Below are 14,151 nucleotides of genomic sequence, written 5' to 3' on the forward strand. Positions count from 1 at the left end.
CTGTCCAGTTTTCCTAGCACCATTTATTGAAGAGACTTTCTTTTTCTTACTATGTATTCTTGCCTTATTTGTTATAAATTAATTGACCATATAAATGTGGTTTTATTTCTGGGCTCTCTGTTCTAGTCCATTGACCTATGTGTCTATTTTTGTGGCATATCATACTAGTTATGACAGCTTTGTAGTATATCTTGAAACCTGGGGTTGTGGTACCTACAGTTTTGTTCTTTCTCAAGATTGCTCTGGCTATTCAAATTTTGGTATTATTAGTTTTGTGCAAAATGCCATGGTATTTTGATAGGGATTGCAATTAATCTAGATTGCTTTGGGTAACAGACATTTTAACAATATTCATTATTCCAATCAATGAGAATGGAATATCTTTCCATTTATTTGTGTGTTCTTGAATTTCTTATTTGTGTGTTTATAGTTTTCAAATACAGATCTTTCATCTCGTTGGTTAACTTTATCCTGAGGTGTTTTTATTCTTTTTTAGTATAATTTTAAATGGAATTGTTTTCTTAATTTCTCTGCTACTTTGTTATCAGTGTTATAGAAATGCTTTCAATTTCTTGATATTAATTTTATATTCTGCAACTTTGCTGAATTCATTTATTCTGATAGTTTTTTAGTGGAGTTTTTAGGATTTTGTGTGTGTGTGTGTGTGTGTGTGTGTGTGTGTACATCATCTGCAAATAGTGACAGTTTAACTTCATCAATATGGATGCTTCTTATTTCTTTTTCTTATCTGAGTCTTATGGGTAGGACTTACAGGACTAAGGTGAATAGAAGTGGTGAAAGTGGACATTCCTGTCTTATTCCTGATATTAGAGGAAAAACTGTTTTTCACCATTGAGTTATGCTATCTGTGAGTTTTTCATATAATGTCCTTTATTGTGTAGAGATATGTTACCTCTAAACCCACTTTGTTCAGAGTTTTTGTCATGAATGAATGTTGTGTTTTGTCAAATGCTTTTTATGCATATATTGAGATGATCATATGGTTTTTATCCTTTGTTTTGTTAATGTGGTATATCATGTTGATCGATTTGCAAATTTTGAACCATCCTTGTATCTATGGATAGATCCCACTTGATTGTGGTGAATAATCCTTTTGGTGTATTATTGAATATGGTTTGCTAATATTTTTTGAGGATTTTTGCATCTATGTATAGATATAAGGGATATTTTATTGGCCTGTCGTTTTCTTTTTTTTGTAGTCTTTGTCTGGTTTTGATATCAGGGTAAGCAGACTCATAGAATGCATTTGGAAGCTTTTCTTCCTCTTCTGTCTTTTGGAATAGTTTTAGAAGAATAGGTATTAACTCTTTTTTAAATGTTCGGTAGAATTCACATGTGAATGTTTCTGGTTTCTGGACTTCTTTTTTTTTTTTTTTTTTGGTAGTTTTTTCATTATTGATTCAATTTCATTACTAGTAATTGATGTGTTCAGATTTTTTATATCTTCCTGATTCAGTTTTGGTAGATTGTATGTTTCTGGGAATTTATCCATTTCTTTTAGGTTGTCTAATTTGTAGGCATACAGTTTTTCATAGCAGTCTCAAATTCTTTTTATTTATATGCTGCAGGTTGATACTTCTCTTTCAATTCTGATTTTATTTATTTAGGTCTTTATTTTTCTTGATGAGCCTGGCTAAAGTCTTATCAATTTTGTTTATCTTTTCAAAGAACGAGCTTTTGGTTTCATTGATATTTTCTTTTATTTTTTTAGTGTCTATGTCATTTATATTTGCTCTTTGTTACTTATTTTCTTCTACTCATCTTGGGCTTTCTTCTTCTTTTTCTAGTTCCTTTAGGTATAAATTTAGATTGAGCTTTTTCTTGTTTCTTATGGTAGGCCTATGTGTGCTTTGGTTTAGTTTTCTTCATGTTTCACTTGCTTAAAATTCTTGGATATGTGGTCTTTATAGGTTTCATCAAATTTGGAAATTTTTTGTCCATTATTATCTTCAAATATTTCAGTTGACTCCTCCCACCTCTCCCTTTAGGGATTCTAGTCATAAACGTGTTAGGTGACTTGAAGTAGTCTCACAGCTCACCGATACTCTATTTTATTTTTCTTTCCCCCAGATGTTTTTTATTGTTTCATTTTTGATCCTATAGCTATGTCTTCAATTTCATTACATTCTTCCTCTGAATGTCTGATCTGCTATAATTCCATCTGTTGCACTTTTACTTTTAGACACTGTGCTTATCATCTTGAGATTTATTTGAATCCTTTTTTATGTCTTCTAACTACTCTTTAATTTAATGGGGAAAAAACATTTTTGGGCTTTCCTTGACCTTCTTGATCATATGGAGTATAGTTATAATAACTGTTTTAAAGTCCTTGCCTACAAACTCTAACATCTCTGTCTTTTTAGGTCAGTTTCTATTGACTGATACTTCCCTTTAATATTTTCCTGCTTTTTTTGGGTCTGCTTTGTAATTTTTTTTTATCAGATACCAGACATTGTGAGCTTTACTTTATGCAGTCCTGATACTTTCATACTCCTTATGCTATGCTTGAATTTTGTTTTGGTACACAATTTAGTTTCTTGGAAATAATTTGATCATTTTCAGGGCTTTTGTAATTGTTTTTCGATAAAGCCAGAGCAGTCTTTGTGAGTAATCTGTAACACCCTTGTGAGTACTCTACCTCCTGTTCCATGTATTAAAAGATTTGTTCCATTTTGGCTGATGGAAATCATAACTCTTCCTGGACCTGTGTCGGCTTCTGGAATGCTTCTGCCTTTTCCAATGGTTTTTTTTTTGGCTTTGGTAGTTTGTATGCACTGATGGGTTCTCCTCTGAAGAAAGCTCTCTCCTTGCACCTCTTTCCTTTCTGTGTAACTCTTCCCTCTCTGGTATTCTGTCCAGCTAATTTTAGCTACCTTGGCTTCCTTGAATTCTCAGTTCTGTTTTTTCTTGAGGGAGACCTTGGGGCTTTATTACAGTGTCTTCTTGCCTTATAGCCTTGGAACTCTCTCTATGAGAACTGAGGCAGTGGGCAGGCTTACCATGTGTTTTCTTTCTCTCTGGAATTACAGTCCTTGGCTGCCTGTTGTTGAGTGTCAGAAAACTATTGTTTCATTTATGTAGTTCAGTTTTGGAGTTAAGACAAGTCCTATTTGTTACCTCATCATCATGGCTGAAAGAGTTATGCATGGTATTTACTGATAATATTTTTACAAATATGCCTGCTTAAAGAATATTGAGGGAATCCTAAATATTTTATTTATCTTTTCCTATATTAAATGCATCATATCTTCTGAATAATACTCTTTTGTAGGCAAACTTACTATATGGAGTTTGTAGAAGTACTAGTTATTAACTATTGTTTTACTTTTAATAAGGCACAAGCAAGTTGAATATCCTTTAATTGTTGTTAAATACAGCTAACTCGTTAAAAAAAGACTCTGTGGTACTACTTTTTTTTAGTCACCAAACATTAGCGGATTTCTTCCTTCAGTGACACAAATATTTGGCCAAAGCACTTTTATATAAGAAGATATTTTATTTCTTTCTTTTTTAGTTATTTTTCCAAATTTTAAATGAAAGCCTGTTTTACACAGCAGTACAGTTATAATGAACAGCTTATATTTTTTGAGTTCCAATTTGTTAACAAACATAAATTTTTAAGGTTCTTTGGTGTTCTTTTGAAATGCCAAACTTGTCAGGAAGTGAACACAAAAGGCAGAAAAGCCTGTGGCTCTGAAAAAGCCAACAAGGATATCTGTTCTATATTTGTATGGTAGATCATTAACCTCTTGTGTACTTTACACAAAGGTTTTAGTATTTACCATTAGACATTGGTTTTTTTTTTTTAAAGAGGTACATTTTTTCTGAGAGCTGTGTCTCAGGAAAGTGAGTGAACTATAAGATAATGATTAAGTCATATTTAACACTTTTCTAAAAATATGGATAAGGATAATGAAATTATATGATGACATATATTTATACAACAGCTATCCTACTATAATGGAAAATTTTTTATGTTGGGTTTTTAAAAGCACTTCATGAGTGCTTAAAATAATCATATATTTACTTTTTTTTGTTATTGTTGTTGCTGGTAAGAGAAAACATTTTAATTTTTGAAAATCTGACTCTTTCTGAACATATAGCTAAGGCTTTAACCTTTCTCATTCTGACCCAGTGTATTTCTCATTTCTTGCCCTGAACTCCCATAACTAACTAGTAGTTTTTAAGATTTAGGAGACTTGACTTCATTAGTCAAAACTGAAATTATTTCATTTCGTTTTAACTACATCTTACCAATTTCTATATTTTTACATTACTTTTCAAGTCATCCAGGTTTGAAGACTGAGTATTCATTCTTTCTCTGTACATGTCTCTTAGATTCATCTTATTCTAAAGATCTTATTTTCATTTAGATTTGCTTAGATCAGATCATTTCATTCTTAAATCTACCATGTGCTCCTGATGAGTCTTCCAGCTCTGCCACTATGACTTTGGTACTGAGTTAATATTCCTAAATACTTATTCATGCCATGCTTCTGTTCAGATAACGATAATAGCTCCTTATTGCCATTCAGAAAAATTTAGCCTCTTTTCCCTGGTTATGGTAATCTGTCCCTTCCTAGCCTTACTTCAACTATTTCTCAAACACTTACCATAGCCAGAGAATTCTTTTCATCTGTGGAGCACACCACACTTATCCAGGGAGAGATAGCCTGCCTAAAGTGGGACATGGAATCAGATGACCTGGCTTTAGGTCCTAACTCTTCCATGTCTTTGATTTAGTTTTTTGTTTTGTAAATTGAAAATGACCAAAATATTTGAGTCCTTCTAGCTCAAATATTTTATTTCTACAAAACTATTTAAATGTTAAGAATTATTTGCTAATACAGAATGTAGATTCATATTTTTTTAGATTGCTTCACAATTTATAAAATACTGAAGTTTTTTTTTTTTTTTTCATCAAAAGGTTACATAGTGATCTCATTTCCTTATATTTTAGCTCAGTTTTTTTCCCCAATTCTGTTTGGACCATACCTGGTATTCTGTATATCAGATACTTTAAAGGAATTATACTTTTTCCTGTGAGATATATAATGACTTGGGAAATGGTCCCTATTTTGTTTGTTTGTTTTTGCTTTTGAGACAGAGATTGCATGTGTACACTTGTGCTCATGTGAGATGGGGAGGGGCAGAGGGAAAGGAAGGGAGAGAATTTTAAGCAGGCTCCATGCCCAGCCTGGAACTCATGCAGGGCTGGATCTCATGACTGAGATCATGACCTGAGCTGAAACCAAGAGTCAGATGCTTAACCCATGAGCCACCCAGGTGCACCGTGGTTTTAATATAATATGTTACTAGAATAACTTAGGGTAGATAACATTAGGGATTTGGATCAACCTTGAAAGAGATTGAAGGGAGGGATAAAAATGAAGTGAAATGAAAAGCTAAATCAGTTTTGATAGATTAAGATACTGGAACTGAGTTTTCTCTCAGTTTTTAATAAAAGATTCCAGGTATGCCTAACATCTTCTGTAAGAATGAAAAAATGTAGAGCCTGAAAGGGGAAAGTAAAGAATGGCAGTATCTCAGGAATAAAATGTTAGATAGTGGCCTTCTTTTCTATTCTCTAGTCTAGAGAGAAGTAAAAAAATATGGATATTCAAAAAAAGCACAAAGATAAAGGTACTTAGCTCATATTAATAATTATCCATTGAAATGGGAATAGATGATTGCTTAAAATATCTAAGAATATAAGCTCAATTTAGTAAAATAATTCTATTTCTTCATAGCTGTTAAGAATCAGGGAAGCATTAAATGGTTTTTTATATGGTTCCTTATATGTTAAAAAATAATAAATGGAAAACCCAGTGTAACAGAGATGACTGTTATCAATCAATGCAAGTCTTCTGTATTGAATGCTGATGTGAGTTTGAGTTCTTAATCCAGATCTATTTATGGCTTTAAACATAAAATCTTTCCTTGTCTAAATCTTCACTCAAGTGCCTTCCAGTCTTGCATCCCATGTTTGACCATGTAGTCCATTATTTTCTCTTTGCATTTGCCTCCTCCTTTAATCTTGAGAACACTCTAACACACATGAGTAATTGCTAGAGTTCACTTTAGGGGAGACTTGTCCATTCATGTCTCCCTTTCTTCTCCACTATCATTAATATTATACATTTTACTTGTTCATGAATTGACACCAGGGAGTAAAGAAATCTGGGGACGTTAAAAAAAAATCAACAATTCAGAAATGTCCCTTAAGTGTAGCTAAAAGAAACTTGCTTTACGTAGCAGTGCTTTTAAAAAGCTCTTAACTGGCTTATGATTCTTTAGAATCTTTCCTGATCACATACAGACCTGCCTCAAAATGATCCTCACTTATGCATGTAACATTTCAGTGTAGAAATCATAATAAATAATACTAGCATGCATGCTCTTACTGGTGCTATTAAAAGTGCTGAAATGTGTTAATTCATTTACGTTGCAAACTCTATGAAATAGATGCTATTACCACCATTTCACGGGTGAAGAAACTAGGGCACAGAAAAATTGAGAACCTTTTCCTTATAAGGTATCACTGAACTCCAGCATTATTAAATGTGGACAGTGTTTGCTATTATATTGCAGTTGTAATCTGTTATATTGCAGGTCCACAAAACTAAGTTGATGGCAGAGCCAGAATTTTAACATGGGCTATCTGGTTCCAGAGACTGCTCTTAACCTCAGTGCTTCCTTATGGTGTGTGTTAGTTTATTGTTGGATATATGCAGTGTAGTGATTAGCTTCTTTATTCATGTTTTATTTGTATCTTTCTTTCTGTGTGTCACTCTGCTGTAGTGGGAGGAACCTGGGCTTTGGAGTTATCAGATCTCAATTTTCACAAAAGGTAAATAATACTATCCCTAGTTTACAGATAAGGTTCAGAGATACTATGTAGCTCACTTTGGTGTGATTCTGAACAAGTAATGTCTGCATCTCGGGTTTCCTTGTCTATAAAACAGGGATAATAGTACTTATCTTTCAGAGTTATTGTGCAGAATAAATGAACATATATTAGAGAGGTACATTTTAGAAATAGCACAACTGTTAGAAAGAGCACAATCCTCTATACAGTGATTTTTTTTTAAGAGAACAGAGAATACTGTATTAGATCTGTTTATCCTCACTTACTAAAAGTATGTAGAACTTTTCTCCTCAGGTGCTGCCCGCCCCCATTCCCTTTTAAAAATGGAAAAAGTTCAGGGGGATAAAGGTATAACTGAACTCCAGCATTGTTAAATGTGGGCAGTGTTTACTGTTACACTGCAGTTGGAATTTGTCATATTGCTTTAGTTATGAATCATGTCAGTGATTACCTGAGGGCAGTGTTAGTTCATTATGCAAGTACAAACAAGAAGGGAGATAGCAATTGTAGAAGAATCACTCAGAAAGGTCCTCTGTACTTCTTAACCTGTGGAATTGTTCTGTTGCTCAGAGGGTCTTCTGCAAGGTCATGATGTTAGAAAATTTCTTGAAATATAATCTTAGAATTTTCAGTTTCTAAACTTATAGTCATATCCTACCTATAATAGTGAGGAAGGGTTCTGAAATCTGTATGTGAAAGAAATAAAAACTTACAAGTACCTTATGAGATATGTATTTCAATTAATACAGTTTCTAAATTCCTCCAGCAAAATAAGAGGCCACTAAGTTTAATAAAATTTTGGAAACATTCTAGGGCATTTGTTCCTAAACCATCTAAGCTCAGTTACTTTTCATAATAAATTAGAACCAATTTTTTTATATTTATCTTTTCCAAATATTTATGGCATCTTTTTAGAACTCTGAACTGTCACAATCTAGTCTGTTTCAAAATGCATGTCAGTAGCCCTTGTGTATGTGGTTTTATTAGTTTACTGATTGCCAGAAATAGCCAAATATCAGAAGTATTTGTAGTTTCTTCCTATAAGTGTGGATTTAGAACATGATAAGGAAATTTAGAATAGGAAACAGCTGGATTTCTCTTTCAAAACTCTTTTTCTTCCTGCTGAGTTTCAATGTTTCTTGCATCTGTTAAAATATAATAATTTCTCTTTAAGATTCAGTTATACTCTTTAAGAATTCTTCAAAGTCTAACATAAATCTGTCTTGCTATCTTTTTTTTTTAAGTTGATTTCCTTTTTAGAGTTTAATATCTGGCCATTTTTATCCTCACTAATAAATTATTCAAACTTGTTATTTTTATTAATATCGTATCATTATACTTACCCTTTCTGTGTTTTAGGATAATTATCTAAAAGTTTTCATTTACATATTAAGTCACACTAGTTTTTATAACTTAAGTTTTGTCATTCTGGTTTTTTCTTTTGAACAGTAAAAATGAGAAAGGTGGAAAAGTAAAATGACTCATCTTTTACTAATACATGAGTCCTAAACAAAAATGAACATTGGATTCCCTAATCCAATACTGAGATCTTGAAAATACAGACTTTAAAAAAAAAAAAAAATACTCCTGCAGGACACGTTGCTCCATCAGTTGAACATCCAACTCTTGATTTCAGCTCAGGTTGTGATCCCAGAGTCATTGGATTATGCCGTGTCAGGCTCTGTGCTGAACGGGCAGCCTGCTTGCGATTCTCTCCCTCTTTCTCTCTCATTCTCCCTGTCTCGGTCTCCCTCTCCCCTCTCCCCAACTTGAACATGCATGCTCTCTCTATATAATAAAAATATATAAATAAAAAGAATACATAAATATGTACACTTTTGCACTATCTTTGTAACAGGCATACTGTACACTTTCAGTACTAGGTACTTTTAAACTGATAAGAACAGATACTACCCTTGATCTCAGCCAAAAGGCCGAGAAGCGATTGTACTAGGTACTTTTAAACCAGGATCTAACTCCCATATTTAAACAAAGTCTTCTGAAAATAAACTTTCCCACAGTCCAGTTTCTAATGAAGAATAAATGGCCTGGGTGGATGAAGATTACCATGAAAGTGCGAGAATGATATACCTGACCTTTGTAATTATTTCTGTAGAAACAACTTTTTCTATAACTCTTACAAACTATTTTTCATCATCCCTTTCTATTTTTTAATACATGTCAATATTTTTCCTTCTCTTAAGTAGCTTATATCAAAATTAGGTGTTTCAGTCTAAAGAAGTCTTAGAAGACCACAACACAAAATATAGCAATTTTTGCTTAACAGTTTTGAAACCAGTTATGTTGGCCATCAGCAAAAATCACATATGTGACATATAAGCCAAAAGGTATAATTTTTAGTGCTGTTTTAATATTCATTTTTATTTAAATAAACTTCTTTTAACAAGTACTATATGTAAAATTCTTTCCCTAGAAAGCCTAAGGTTTAGTCCAATGTGAATATTTTATACTCCTATAATTAAATAAAAGTTCTTTATTTTAAAATAAAGAATTATATTGGGGCACCTGGGTGGCTTGGTTGAGCATCCGGCTTCAGCTCAGGTCATGATCTCACGGTTTGTGGGTTCAGGCCCTGCATTGGGCTCTGTGCTGACAGCTCAGAACCTGGAGCCTGTCTTCACATTCTGTGTCTCCCTCTCTCTCTGACCCTCACCTGCTCACCTTGTCTCTGTCTCTCTCAAAAATAAATAAAACATTAAAAAATAAAAAATAAATGATTCATAGGTTTTTATGGCCTATTAAAATATGACCTAACAATAATTGGTTAAATAGTTTAAAATATAATTTTTAAAGAAAATAAATCAAAAGTTAGTGTTCATAATAAAAGGATTTGCTATGTTTTGATGAAAAAGCCCTCTGCATGTTATTTTTTAGCAGCAGTAAAAAAGTAAGTTGTATAACTTTTTCTTACATAACTTACACTATGCAACTGTTTTAAAAATGGGAATATTTCTGGTTCAAAATAGCAAATTGACTATAAACCTTTGCCTCCTTTCTCTAAGACCCCTCCAGAAGTTACAGAAAAGAAAAAAAGAAAAATTGGGGTGAAATCCTGTAGTACTGAGACTATAAAGGAGAAAAGCTGTGGAGAGAAGTTGAGGGGTTGATTCACTTTCGAGGTTAAAAAGTAAGTGAGGAGTGTTTTGACGAATACAACAAAGCAGAGAAAACTAAAGCTCTGAATACACACAGAAGGAGGTCTGGTAGCAGTGGGAGTTTTAGCCTCCAAGCTCAGAGTAGCAGATATAGAGAGTAAGGCAGTAATCAGGATAGTTTTGTGGCCCTCAAAGTTGAGCATGTATCAAAATCATCTGCAGAGCTTGTTAAAACACAGGGTACAGATTGCTGGGCACACTACCAAAGCTCTAGGGTCGGGTTCAAGAATTTTTACTTCGAACATGTTTCCAGGCAATGCTGATGTTGCTGGTCTGGCTGCTACATTTTGAGAACACTGGGCCATGAAACATTTGGACCAGCCCCCTGCCTCAGGCCATGCAAGCCTGTAATCAGGAAAATGCACCTTCCTCTGTACCAGTGAATTAGAAAAAGATGCCCGTCTGGTTAGAGATACCCCTGGTTTGGTATGCAGAGTTTATGCTGAAGTCCTGTGCTTTTGTGCATTGCACAGTGTACACAAACATGTCTGGCCCCACTCTAACTTCTGTGTACACACACCCACATGGATACGTACAGCTTCCTGATGGTGCCTACAAAAGAAACAGAGCAGAAAATTAGGTAAATTTAAACTTCTATAGCAGATCTGAAGGGGAAAAACAAAAGGATAGGAAAGATATTTCTGCTTAAGAGAAAATTGCATCAAATTACTGTGCTGCAAGGTTATATTGCTCTTAGTTTGGTATTTTTTGGGTAACCTCAGTTCGATATCCATCCCTAAAAGAAAGACCAGATTAACAGCAGAAGAAAAATTTCCAATAATAAAAGCTAGGAGCTAATAAAAGCCAGGAGGCTTCCAATGGAAAGTGTTTATAGATCCAAACAGGATAAATGAATGTGGATATATCTTGGTGAATAATTCAGAATTCCAAAGATAATGAGAAAATTATAAAAGCTCCCAGCAAGAAAAAGTCAATTATTTATAGTGGAATAAGACCTAGATCAGCATCAAAGTTCTTAGCAGGAGTACTGGATGTCTGACAACCTAGAATTCTGTGTCTGACCTACATGTCAAACAGGAGGGCAAAATCAGTTTTCAGCATGTAGTGACTCAAAAAATTTACCTCTTTACTAGCCTTTTTGAAATAAAATTACTAGAGATTATACTTCAGCAAAGTAAAAAATCCAAGAAAGGAGAAATTATAGGAGCTAAAAATGAAACATGAATGCAGAGAGGAAAAAAATGGGGAAAAAACTCCAGGATACAATAGGCCTTAGAAAATAGTTGTTCCAAAAGAGAAATCTATAGTTACATAAAGAATGTCAAGGACAAAGTGGTTTCTTTTAACAACTCTAACTTCATTTAAAGGTGGAGATTCAACACTAACAGTTTAAGATTGATAAATCAAGTTTATGGTGATAACTGCAAGAGTTGAATTCTTGTATCTTAGTATTGTCAAAGGACAATTTGCCTCTTTTCCTTAGGCTTTTGAGGAATTAAGTGAACCTTACGTAGGTTTGTGGGGCAAGAGCCAGTCTTTACTTTCTTTACATTTTTGTGTGTAGGTTTAGGACATTTATTAGGGGGCCTCTGGGTGTCTCGGTCCGTTAAGCATCGGACTTTGGCTCAGATCATGATCTCACAGTTCATAGGTTTGAGCCTTGTTTCTGGTTCCGTGCTGACAGCTCAGAGCCTGGAGCCTGCTTTGGATTCTGTGTCTCCCTCTCTCTCTGTACCTCCCCGACTTGTGCTCGCTCTCTCAAAAATAAACAGTAAAAAATTTTTTAATTAAAAAAGATACCCAGAGTAGGTACTATATAAGTAAATATTATTGGTTATTAATCTTCAAATCACTACATTGTCCACCTGAAACTGATTTTAACACTGTATGTTAACTATATTGGAATTTAAAAAAAAATAGAAAAATGAAAACAAAAGATTAATCTTTGGCTCAAATAATATTTAATTTGTTCTTAACTCTAAGTCCTTTCCTTCAAATCTCTATTCCATTTCAACCTACATTAGATGCTATAGAGAATACAAAGAAATAGAGAACATAATCCCTTTTCTCAAGGAGGAAAGATAAGCCCATGTAAAAAGATAAGAAAGGTAGTTTAAAAAAAAAGTACCAAATAAGTGATAGAGACCATAAGCACTATCAAAGGAGATTTTGTTTAGGAGTTGAACTGGACCTTGTAGGATGAAAAGGATTTTATCGAGAAGAGAGGCAAGAGTGAGTATTGACTGGTGTGGGAGTGGGGCAAGTAGTGTATTGTGTACCTAAGTGTCTAGAGTCAATAAGACGAGTGTCGCGAACACAGGACATGGAATAGACCAATGAGGAGTGGAGGAATCTTAGCTGGGAGACACAAGAGAAGCCCCAAAATTAAGTAGGTCAGGATTATGTTTTGGAGACTATTGCAATATAGTCCCAATATAACATGGTACCAGTGGTGACAATGGTTATTAAAAGTAAGGAGTAGATGACATCATAACTGATGAGAATCAGAAAAAGGATATTTAGCATGGCATGGACCTTAGATATTCTCTAGTCCAAAACCCTTAGTTAAGATAAAGAGGTCAACATAGGCTAAATGATTAAAATTATACTAGTTTGTAGGAAAGTCCTGATTAGAACTCCTGTCTATCTTTTAATAGAACTCTGTTTCATTCAATTAACAGATGATTGAGGTCTATTATGTGCCATGCACTAATAAAAATGTAGTTCTAGGTTGGTTTTGTTTTTTTCTTTCCCATCCTTGTTGGCTTTAGTTTTCTGACTGTGTGGAATAAGAAGTGGCACATACAGGGGCGCCTAGGTGGCTCAGTTGGTTGAGCATCTGACTTTGACTCAGGTCATGATCTCATGGTTTGTGGGTTTGAGCCCCGCATCAGGCTCTGTGCTGACAGCTGCTCAGAACCCGGAGCCTACTTCAGATTCTGTGTCTCCCACTCTCTCTGCCCCTTCCCTGTTCATACTCTGTCTTGCTCTATTTCTCAAAAATAAATAAATAAATAAAAATTTAAAAAGTGGCACTTAAAGCACACAGGCAACCACTTGATTTTGTAAAGTTTTATAGGAACAGAGCCACACTCATTCACTTATGTATTGTCTGTAGTTGCTTTTGTGCGGTAATGCGGAGTTGAGAAGTTGCAACAAGACTGTATAACCTGCAGGTCTAAGATATTTACTATCTGACCTTTGAAGAAAAGGGTTTGATTCCTAATGTACAACATTAACCTGCACCCCAAAGTCTTACACTCAGCTAAGTGTCATAACCTTCAATGTCCTGTCTATGCTGTTCCTAACCCCTACTCCTTGCTCTTTGGTTTATCTTTCTTGTGTTTCTTTTTGTACAAATAGGCAAATATATGTATACCTTCTTATTTGCTTTTTTGTTTTACCAGAGGTAGCATGCCATATATATTCTTTTACACATTTTTTCACAAAGCACTTTCTGGAAATCTCTCCATATCAGTTCGGTTGATGCCCTTTCTCATTCTTTATTACAGCTGCATGGTAGAACGTTGTATGTGTGCTACAGTTTATTCTACCAGTCTTCTATGCTTGGTGTTCTAGGTAGTTGGCAATATTTCACCTCACATAGATGTATTTTTACATTATTGAAATGATGTCTTCAGGGTAAATACCTAGAAGTGAGAATGCTGCCTCAAAGGGTAAGTGTGTGTGTGTGTGTGTGTGTGTGTGTGTGTGTGTGTGAGAGAGAGAGTGAGAGAGAGAGAGACAGAGAGATTGCAAAGTGCCCATCCATAAAGATCAAACCATTCTGTATTCCCATGAGCAGTGTATGAATGTATTAATTTTTCCACAAGGGCTGCTTTGCAAAATGATGACATTAAAGTATTCTTCCCATCTTTCATCACCATCATTTTAAATAATTTTAGTATTTCTCACCATTTTAATAAGGGTAAAAGAACATAATTAAAATAAAATATAATTGAATAAATATATCTCTTATTGTGATTGTTTGTCTTTTTTGCTGAAGACAAATGCATCTGTACCCTGTAATCAGAGGAATCTTTTTGGAATGCACATCTGATCATGTCTCTCCTAAACTGGAAATTCTTCAGGGCTTTTTCCACATTTCCTCAGATCTTAACATGG

At 34.2% G+C, this 14,151-nt stretch overlaps 1 protein-coding gene and 1 pseudogene across 2 annotated transcripts in view; one reads left to right on the forward strand and one right to left on the reverse strand.

The window, feature by feature from the left end:
* The window catches only part of RB1 (RB transcriptional corepressor 1), a 177,176-nt gene that overhangs the window by 103,599 nt on the left and 59,426 nt on the right, over nucleotides 1-14,151 (forward strand). The gene's annotated exons all lie outside the window — the stretch shown is intronic.
* On the reverse strand, nucleotides 8,668-8,835 carry LOC115291007 (annotated as a pseudogene).

The sequence above is a fragment of the Suricata suricatta genome, chromosome 4 (assembly GCF_006229205.1).
Source record: "Suricata suricatta isolate VVHF042 chromosome 4, meerkat_22Aug2017_6uvM2_HiC, whole genome shotgun sequence".
NCBI classification, from domain to species: domain Eukaryota; kingdom Metazoa; phylum Chordata; class Mammalia; order Carnivora; family Herpestidae; genus Suricata; species Suricata suricatta.